This window comes from Bos taurus, chromosome 5, assembly GCF_002263795.3.
Source record: "Bos taurus isolate L1 Dominette 01449 registration number 42190680 breed Hereford chromosome 5, ARS-UCD2.0, whole genome shotgun sequence".
In the NCBI taxonomy this organism is placed as follows: Eukaryota; Metazoa; Chordata; class Mammalia; order Artiodactyla; family Bovidae; genus Bos; species Bos taurus.
In genome coordinates, this window is record NC_037332.1 from 252,749 (window position 1) to 261,608 (window position 8,860).

Here is an 8,860-nt window from a genome sequence, read left to right on the forward strand (position 1 = left end):
TCCTCAGAGCCAAAAGCTTAATTTGTCCGAGGTCATGAGTGAAACGTGTATACAAGGGTGGTGAAAGCAAATGCTTGAACGTGGCTTTGTGGGATGGGGTGTTTCTTCATCCCTGAACTGTTTCATGGAGGCAGGTGTGTCCCAGAGGGCAGTAGGTGTCACTGTGAGGCCACCTTCCTTTCTATCTGATGCCCTTTCTTTTCTGTGACTTGTTACTTGAAGAGCCCTAGACACATGTGTACTTCTTTAGAACAAGATTACAACTATCATTGTTTACAGGAGGTCTGCTGTGTGTTTTCAGTGTTCAAAGAGTTTATTGGGAATTCCATTTACTATATGGCAACTTTAAAAATGCAAATCATTAAATTGGTGTTTTCCATCTTCCCCAGGACTCATGAGAGGCTGGCAGTGATCAACACCAAACCTGAGGTGGAGAAAGAGCAGAACAAATCTTTACTCGGCAATCTTAGCATGAGGCCAGTCCTGGAGCCCCCTTGTGTTGGAAATTTCAATAATCCTTTAGTGCTCAATGGAAATCTTACCCCAAGAGCAAACATAGGTTCTTCTACCTCAATTCCACACCCTTCGAATAACAGCATAGAGAATTACTTGACCAAAGTTAGTTCTATTATCTTTTCTCCACTGGGTTTCAGATTTCTGATACAAATGATCCTTGTTTTGAATTTGGTGAACTTCCAAGTTGTTTATTTGACTTAATGCACCCTAGGTAAAAGTCATAATTAGCTGTGCTAATAAAGGAGACAGAAATTTGATGATTTTTTTGTCCCAGAATTCGTGATTTTAAGAGATACTTGCTAAATTATTAAATTTCTTGAAAAGCTGAGTTTAAATTCTACTTTAGAAATGAAATCTTATTGCCTAATATCCAAAGTATTCTTTCAGATGTTTCACTTCCTTTCTAATTGATTTCAGTTGGCAATGGTTCATAATCATTTCCAAGCTCTGCTGTACCCAACAAAGTTTTTCTGCCTCTAAGCATAAGTGAATCACTGGCATCTAAACACTAACCACATATGGATGCTTTTTGTTTAAAGGAATTCTAGATAAATCCTTTTTATGAATTAAATAAACTTACAATAGTAAATCAAAACATTAATTTATAGTTTTAGCTTAACATTCTTGTCATTTTCTTACATAAATTTTGTCATTTCTTACAAAAATGACATTTTTTGTCATTTTCTTTAATTGCTATTTTACCTATAGCATTTTTATTTAAAATTAAAAAAGAACAATCTTGCTGAGCATTTGTAGAATATTTCTAGATTTGTAGTTAATTCAAACATTTAAACATTATAAATGAAGCTCACTTTATCTTGACATCACGTGGATGAAGGGTATCTAAGATAGCAATGATGGGGAGTCTTTAAATTGCAACCAGTTTTCACTGTTCAATCATTGTGATTAAAATATCCATTTCAGTCAGTGCACATAGGTTTATAGTTTTAATGGTGTTTTCCTGATGTTTGTGATGATGGAAAGTAGCCCTTGTTAAATGCAGTCTCAACCTGTTTTATCATTTGGCTTCTTGCCATTGCAGGAGAGAAATTAAGGTTTCTTTCACAGCACTGCATCTACACTGGGTAGATGTAGATGCATCTACATGAGAGCTGTGAAACTGGAGGACGTGCTTTAGCTGTGCAGTCACAGCGGGCCTCTGAACACTTCATCCCAAGCCAGACATTTTCCCACTCAGGCCTAAGAGGAATAAGCAAATGCTTGACCCCCATCCCAGACACACGCTGCCTACTGCACACCCAATTTCATGGTGCTGTGGGCACATACATCTTTTCAAAGTAGAGATTTGGAACCAAGCAAGCACTTTGGGAGAAGTTCCCTCTCCCAGTTTACCCAGTTAGGTAAATCTCTTCACCTCTCATAAAGAGGGTAGGAGTATAAGTCCTCACCTTGAAACTTTTCTCCTTCAAGTTCCCTGTCATGTGTTTTTTTTTTAAATGTATGCTTTATAAATTAACTATATCAAATGACTGCTACATATAGGAGTTTGACAATAATTTATTCTTGTTCTTGCCTTTAAAACATGATTTAGTTAGAAAGCTACTATGTCATGTCATGCCACAAGCATTATTGAACTATGTAAGTGGTTTTACATATTCATTTTCTCTGCATTATAGTTAAAAATCTATGTGTTTTTTCCTTAATCTGAGGAAGGAGCTGGCATAGGACTCTGGACTCAGTAAGAAAGTCATTGGCTTTCTTACTTCTTTTGTAGAATTACGAACTTTGCCTAAATCATGACTCTTATACCTTAAAAAAAATTTTTTTTTCAAAGAAAACAAACTTTCTTTAAAAAAAATTTTGTGTGGAACTATATTATATAAAACAGAGATAAGTATAAAGCCTTTTAGCCAAAGGAGTGGCCAGAGGTCCTGCACTTGTGACTTCTCAGTTCCTCAACCCTGCAGTGACCCCTGTGGGACCTTCCCTTTCTACGGGACATAGTATAGAAACCAACAGTTATGTGTTAATCCTTCTCACTAAACACCTTTAGAATAAAAACTTGCTGGTACATTGTTTTCTTGTGTATAATTTTCTCACCTTTCTGTGTTTCTGTTAAATAGAAAAGTTTAAAGAAAATTGCAGGTGTGTTCTCCTTAATAACATTCAACTCAAACTACTTCCTCCATTTGAACAGGATCTTCACCTAGAAATCAAAATAAAGGTCTCAGAAGTATGTATTCAGGGCAGGAGCTCTTAGGGGGAGAAGATAGTAATCTTGTGGGTCAATCCTAGGATTGACCTAGGTCATTCTCTAATTCTTTGAAATTATGTGTACTCTAGAGACTGATATTTATTGTACTTATTATCAGATTAACGTTCTATATATATGTGTGTTCTCTGTTATTTATAAGCGGAATAGGTAGGAATGTATTTTCTTTTATTTATGTGATTATTTTTCTACTTAAGTAATCTTCAAGTTAGGTCTAGTCTCTAAAAGTATTATTTAAATGTCACACTTAGTAAGCTGTATAACATTCCTATGATAATATCTCTTGCTTAACTTAAAGATAAATGATATTTGACTTATTTCAGATGCAGCAGGAGTTGGACAGGAGTATAACTAGAGAACTAAGAGAAGGAATGTTGCCAAAATGTATGAATTAAATTTAGATATTGATTTCTGAAATACACTGTAAACAATAAATGACATCTCTTTCCATTGTTTGGATAATAAATGCCATGTTAATTTTTTTCTTATACATAGATAATGAAAAATGTGAAAGCCTGAGCAGTCATAGTAAAAAATATTCTTCTTCCTCATTTATTCATCATGTTCCATAGTTTAAAAAAAAAATCTAAAAAGGTCTATGTATTTCTATTTATTTCTGGCTGTATCCTTTCTCTACTACTGCCATCACTGTGAAACTGTCCATCTACACCCTGACACCATTCTCAGAAAGCATGGAGTTCATCAACGTCTCAAGTGTCTTGTAGTGGTTAAGGCTAGAACACCCAGACTCAAGCAGTCATGTTTGCGTAGCTGTCACTTGGTGGGTGCTTTATAATTTCTGTGTCATTAACTTTGTCACTAGTTTATCTCTTGCCCTCAGGAAAGGCTCCAAACACCTGCATCAATGCGGGTCCTTCCAAAGTAGTTGGCCTTATCTCTTTACCACCTTATTCTGCCACTTAACTGTGCATCTAACCAGCCAGACTGTGTAGGATCCCACAGATTCGTTTCCTCACCTCTGGTCTTTGTACATGCTTCTCCCCTCTGACTCCTGTATTTTTCCTGTCCTTCAGGTAGCTACTTCCATAGCACCTCCACCAAAAAGCTGGCAGTATTGACACAAAGCCGGCTGTCCCTTCTGAGTGTTCCTTGTGCCATCTTGTATACCTGTCTTAGTATTTATGACTCCATATGGAAATTGTCTGTTGATCTGTTTTTACAGTTTATGGCATTATCATTTCTCAGGGTGACTGGGGTCACCTTCATCTTGTAATTCCAGTGTTTGTCACAGCACCTTAGCAGATAGTTATTGAGTAAATGAATGAAGAATGAGAAAGCCAGAAGCTCTGATACTCAGCCACACTTGGGACCTTGGGCTGATTATATAATTGTAATCTTGTATTTTGTTTTCTGTCATTTATAGATATGTTTCCTTTTTCAGAGTACTTAGAAATATTTCAGGGTTTTTTTTGTTTTGTTTTTTTTTTACTAAGTTAACTCACAGAGTGGCACCCCACTCCAGTACTCTTGCCTGGAGAATCCCATGGGCGGAGGAGCCTGGTAGGCTGCAGTCCATTGGGTTGCGGAGTGTTGGACACGACTGAGCGACTTCACTTTCACTTTCCACTTTCATGCATTGGAGAAGGAAATGGCAACCCACTCCATTGTTCTTGCCTGGGGAATCCCAGGGATGGCGGAGCCTGGTGGGCTGCCATCTATGTGGTCGCACAGAGTCGGACACGACTGAAGCGACTTAGCAGCAGCAAGTTAACTCAAGTATTTTAGATAAAGGATATAATCCTTTTTCTTTCCAGTTGCTGCTGAATTTGAATCTGAGTCCTGCCAAGGTCCAGCCCCGGCTGATCCAGGGTATTCGAAGGAGAGACGGCTTCGGCGACCTATTTATTTATTTATTTATCAAAGATATAAAGAGTAATAGAATGAGGATAGCTCAGTAGGAAAATTCAGTGGAGAAAAGAAGCTGAGTATCTTGGTTTATGCGGAAAATCAATATAACCCGTGACACCAGGTTAGCTCTGACCACGGAGGCCGCAGGCGCCCTCTCGAATAGCGGAAGGTGCCCCACCTTAGACACCTTCTCGAGTGGGTCTTAGAAGCCCAGGCAAATAAATGGTCGCAGAGGATTTCCGCGCTCCAGATGGAGACTCGGCTGGAAATTGAGGGGAAGAATGACATGGGAAGACCAAGCTTTGGTGAGCAAGGCCTGTAGCTTTATTTTCAACAAGGGTTTTTGTACCCTAAGTTACACATAGAGGGTAATAGGGGATGCAAAGTCAGCAGTCTTTGATCCTTATCGAAAACCAGGGTTTCTTTCCTGCACATTTATCGTACACAAATGGTTAAGGTGATTTACATCATCTTCTGGCCAGAAGGCCTATTAACATTTTATGACTCTTGACAAAGACTTATTTTCTCTAAGAGTAATTTTTTTAAGGTTTGGCGCCATCTTCCGAAGGTGTTAGATAAAATTGCATTCCCATAGGGCGGATGTGTAATGGGTTTACAACAAAGGAAAGAATTTTACCTTAAGGGTCTAAAGTTACTAACACCAAGGCCACTAATTTTTTCTACATACCAACTATTAATTAATACATATTCAAGGATACAATACAGGGGATGTGAAAACTTGGCAATAAGCATTGGCTCATCAATGATATCTTTTACTAGTTTTATTCTGACAGTTTCTAACTCTCTGAGAGGCTCTAAGCTTCCCGTGCCTCTCGAGGCTGGGAGACTGTAAACAATCATATGCATAGCTGTAGAAGTCCGGGTAAACTTGTCAGGTGAGTTAGAGGGCTATCTGAGGGGTTTGGATTTAAACACTCCTAATTGCCCAGGAACTTTATTAATTGGAGCTGTAAGTTAACTCTTTGACAGAGAGAGCGAGATGATGGTGGGGGACAGCCCGCAGTAAAGTCAGAGGTGAGAGCACAAAGCAATAAAGTAGGCAGACTCCGGTTTTTTGGGGGTAGATGCTCGAGAATATCCAGGGGGACTCCTGAGGCTCGATCCCACCTTTGCGTATGCCAAGCCTCCTTCCTCATGACCTTTGTCACGAGTGGAATGTCTCTCGCTGGCTCCTGGCAGAGTCCTATGGGTTGTCTCCTCTAGGAGCTACAGATGGGTCAAATCTGTCTCAGGACCTGCTTTTGAAAACATCACAAGTATATGTACAGATTTTGAAGAAAAATATATGATCTAAAAGATAAATAATAAAAATTTCCCTTCTGGACTGTTTTCATGACATTTTAGTTGAGAAAATCTTTATTAAAGGGAAATATTTTTGTGTGTATGATGAAAATTTATACGGGATTTTAAAAATACTACTTGTAAGTAGTATTAATACTACTTTTAAACAGTAGTATCTAAGTACTTTCGATACTAAGTATTTTCTCTGCAGCTAACTTACGTGATTTAAAAACCAGCACTGTTAAGTTTTCCATATTCAAAGTGAAAATGTTAGTCACTCAGTCGTGTCCGACTCTGCGACCAATGGACTGCAGCCCACCAACCTCCTCTGTCCTCCACTATCTTGTGGGGTTAGCTCAAATTCATACCCATTGAGTTGGTTATGCGATCCTACCCTCTCGTCCTCTGTGGTCCCCTTTCTCCTCCTGCCTTCCATCTTTCCCAGCATAAGGGTCTTTTCTGATGAGTCAGCTCTTCACATCAAGTGGCTGAAGTATTGAAGCTTCAGCCTCAACATTAGTCCTTCCAATGAATATTCAGGATTGATTTCCTTTAGGATTAAATGGTTTAATCTCCTTCCAGTCCAAGGACTCTTGAGAGTCTACTCCCAACACCACAGTTCAAAAGCATTAATTCTTTGGCAGTCAGCCTTCTTTATTGTACAAATCTCATATCCATACATGACTACTAGAAAATAGTGTATATATGTTAACCCCAATCTCCTAATTTGTCCTTCCCCTCATGTTTCCCCTTTCATAACCATAATTTGATTTTCAGATCTTTTGAGTTGGTTTCTGTTGTGTAAATAAGTTTATTTTTATTAAATTGCACATGTAAGTGATGGGATACTTGTTTTTCTCGAGATCCATCTGCGTTGCTGCAAATGGCATTATTATTTCTTTTTATGGCTGAGTAATATTCCATTTTTGTTGTGTGTGTGAGTGTGTGTGTGTGTGTGTGTGTGTGTGTGTGTGTGTGTGTACCACATCTTCTTTATCCATTCTTCTGTTGATGGACACTTAGGTTGCTTCAGTGTCTTGACTATTGTAAATAGTTCTGCAGTGAACATAGGGGTGCATGTACCTTTTTGAATTATGGTTTTCTCCAGATATATGCCCAGAATTGAGATTGCTGAATTATATGGCAACTCTATATTTAGTTTTTATAGCAACCTTTATAGAGTTTTCTACAGTGGGTGTACCTAGTTGCATTCCATAAGCAGTGTAGAAGGATTCCTTTTTTCCACACTCTCTCCAGCATTTATTGTTTGTATATTTTTTGATGGTGGCTATTCTGATTGGAGTGAAATGATACCTTATTGTAGTATTTGTGCATTTCTATAATAGTGATGTGGAGCATCCTTTCTGAGCATCCCTCTTGTGCTTTTTGGTCGTCTGTAGGTATTCCTTACAGAAATGTGTATTTAGATCTTATACTCATTTTTTGATCAGGTTGTTTGTTTTTTGATATTGAGCTCTTTGACCTGTTTGAATATGGTGGAGATTAATCCCTTGTCAATTGCATCATTTGCAAATATTGTCTCCCATTCTGTGGGTTGTCATCTGTCTTGTTTATGATTTCCTGCACTGTGCAAAAGCTTTTATGTTTAATTATATCCCATTTGCTTACTTCTGTTTCTATTTTCATTACTCTAAGAGGTGGATGAAAAAATGTTCCTGCTGTAATTTATATCAGAGTTTGTCCTGCCTATATTCTCCTCTGAGTTTTACAGGACCTGTTTTATATTTAGATGCTTAATCCCTTTTGAGTTTATCTTTGTGCATGATGTTAGTGAGTGTTCTAATTTCCTTCTTATACATGTAGCTGTTGAGTTTTCTCAGCACCACTTATTGAAGGGGCTGTCTTTTCTCCTTTGTATAGCCTTGCCTCCTTTATCTAGATTAATTGACTACAGGTACGTAGGTTTCTTTCTGGACTTTCTGTCTTATTCCTTTAATCATTCAATATATTTCTGTTTTTTGTGCTAGTACTGTGTTTTGATTAGTGAAGCTTGCAGAGTAGTCTGCAGTCAGGGTATCTGATTCTGTCAGCTCTTGTTTTTCTTTCTCAAGATTGCTTTGTCTATTTGGGGTCTTTTGTTTCCATACACACTGTACAATTTTTTGTTCTAGTTTTGTGAAAAATGCCATTGGTAATTTGATAGAAATTGCAGTGAATCTGTAGATTGCTTTGGATACTATAGTTATTTTGACAGTTACACAGTTATAATGTCACTTTCATTTCTGTATTTCAGTTTCCTCTCTTTCCTTCTTAGTTTAGGTAAGGGTTTATTGATATGGTTTGTTTCTTTCAGGAAATGAACTTACAGTTCTTGCATATGAGCACTGGGCTGGCACGCCAGGCCTCTGTGCGCATGGGCAATGTGTTTAGATGTGTTGCTTAGCAACGATCATTCTGGGATGAAAGACTCCAAACCATTGAGCTTCCCATCTGGGAGGTTGTGGAGGGACAACTCTGGCTTGCCTGTTGTGCTTGTGCTGGGTTTAGGGGACTGTGAAGAGCCGAAGTGTGTTTGGAGTCCATAGGCTCTGCGATGAAGAAGATTTTTGGCTTCAGGAGTAAGAAGGGTGTGTCACCCTTTGGCTCCTCCATCAACTCAGTGAGAGACAGTGGTCATGGAATCAACTTCCAGCCCGGGTACCGCACCCAAGACAAAGACCTCAGAAAGATCCACAAAGCTGCCATTATGGGCAATGTAGCCAAAGTGCAGCCTGTTCTGTTGTTTGGAAAAAATGGAATAAGGAATCATCAGGAATAAGATGAACAGGTAAGCGGGGTGGAGGGGCCTGGCAGAGATCCCGCCTGTGAGTTTCCCCTCCAAGACTCCTGGATACCTTCCTGGGATCCAGCACCCTGCAGACTTTATAGGCAGCAAAAAGCCTTGCTGGTTTTGGACCCACTTATAATTCCCCTCATAGA

The 8,860-nt window shown here is 38.7% G+C and overlaps 1 pseudogene; it reads left to right on the forward strand.

The window, feature by feature from the left end:
- LOC783854 (coiled-coil domain-containing protein 3-like) overlaps positions 1 to 773 on the forward strand; it is a 49,336-nt pseudogene extending 48,563 nt beyond the window's left edge.
- The last annotated feature ends 8,087 nt before the right edge of the window (positions 774 to 8,860 follow it).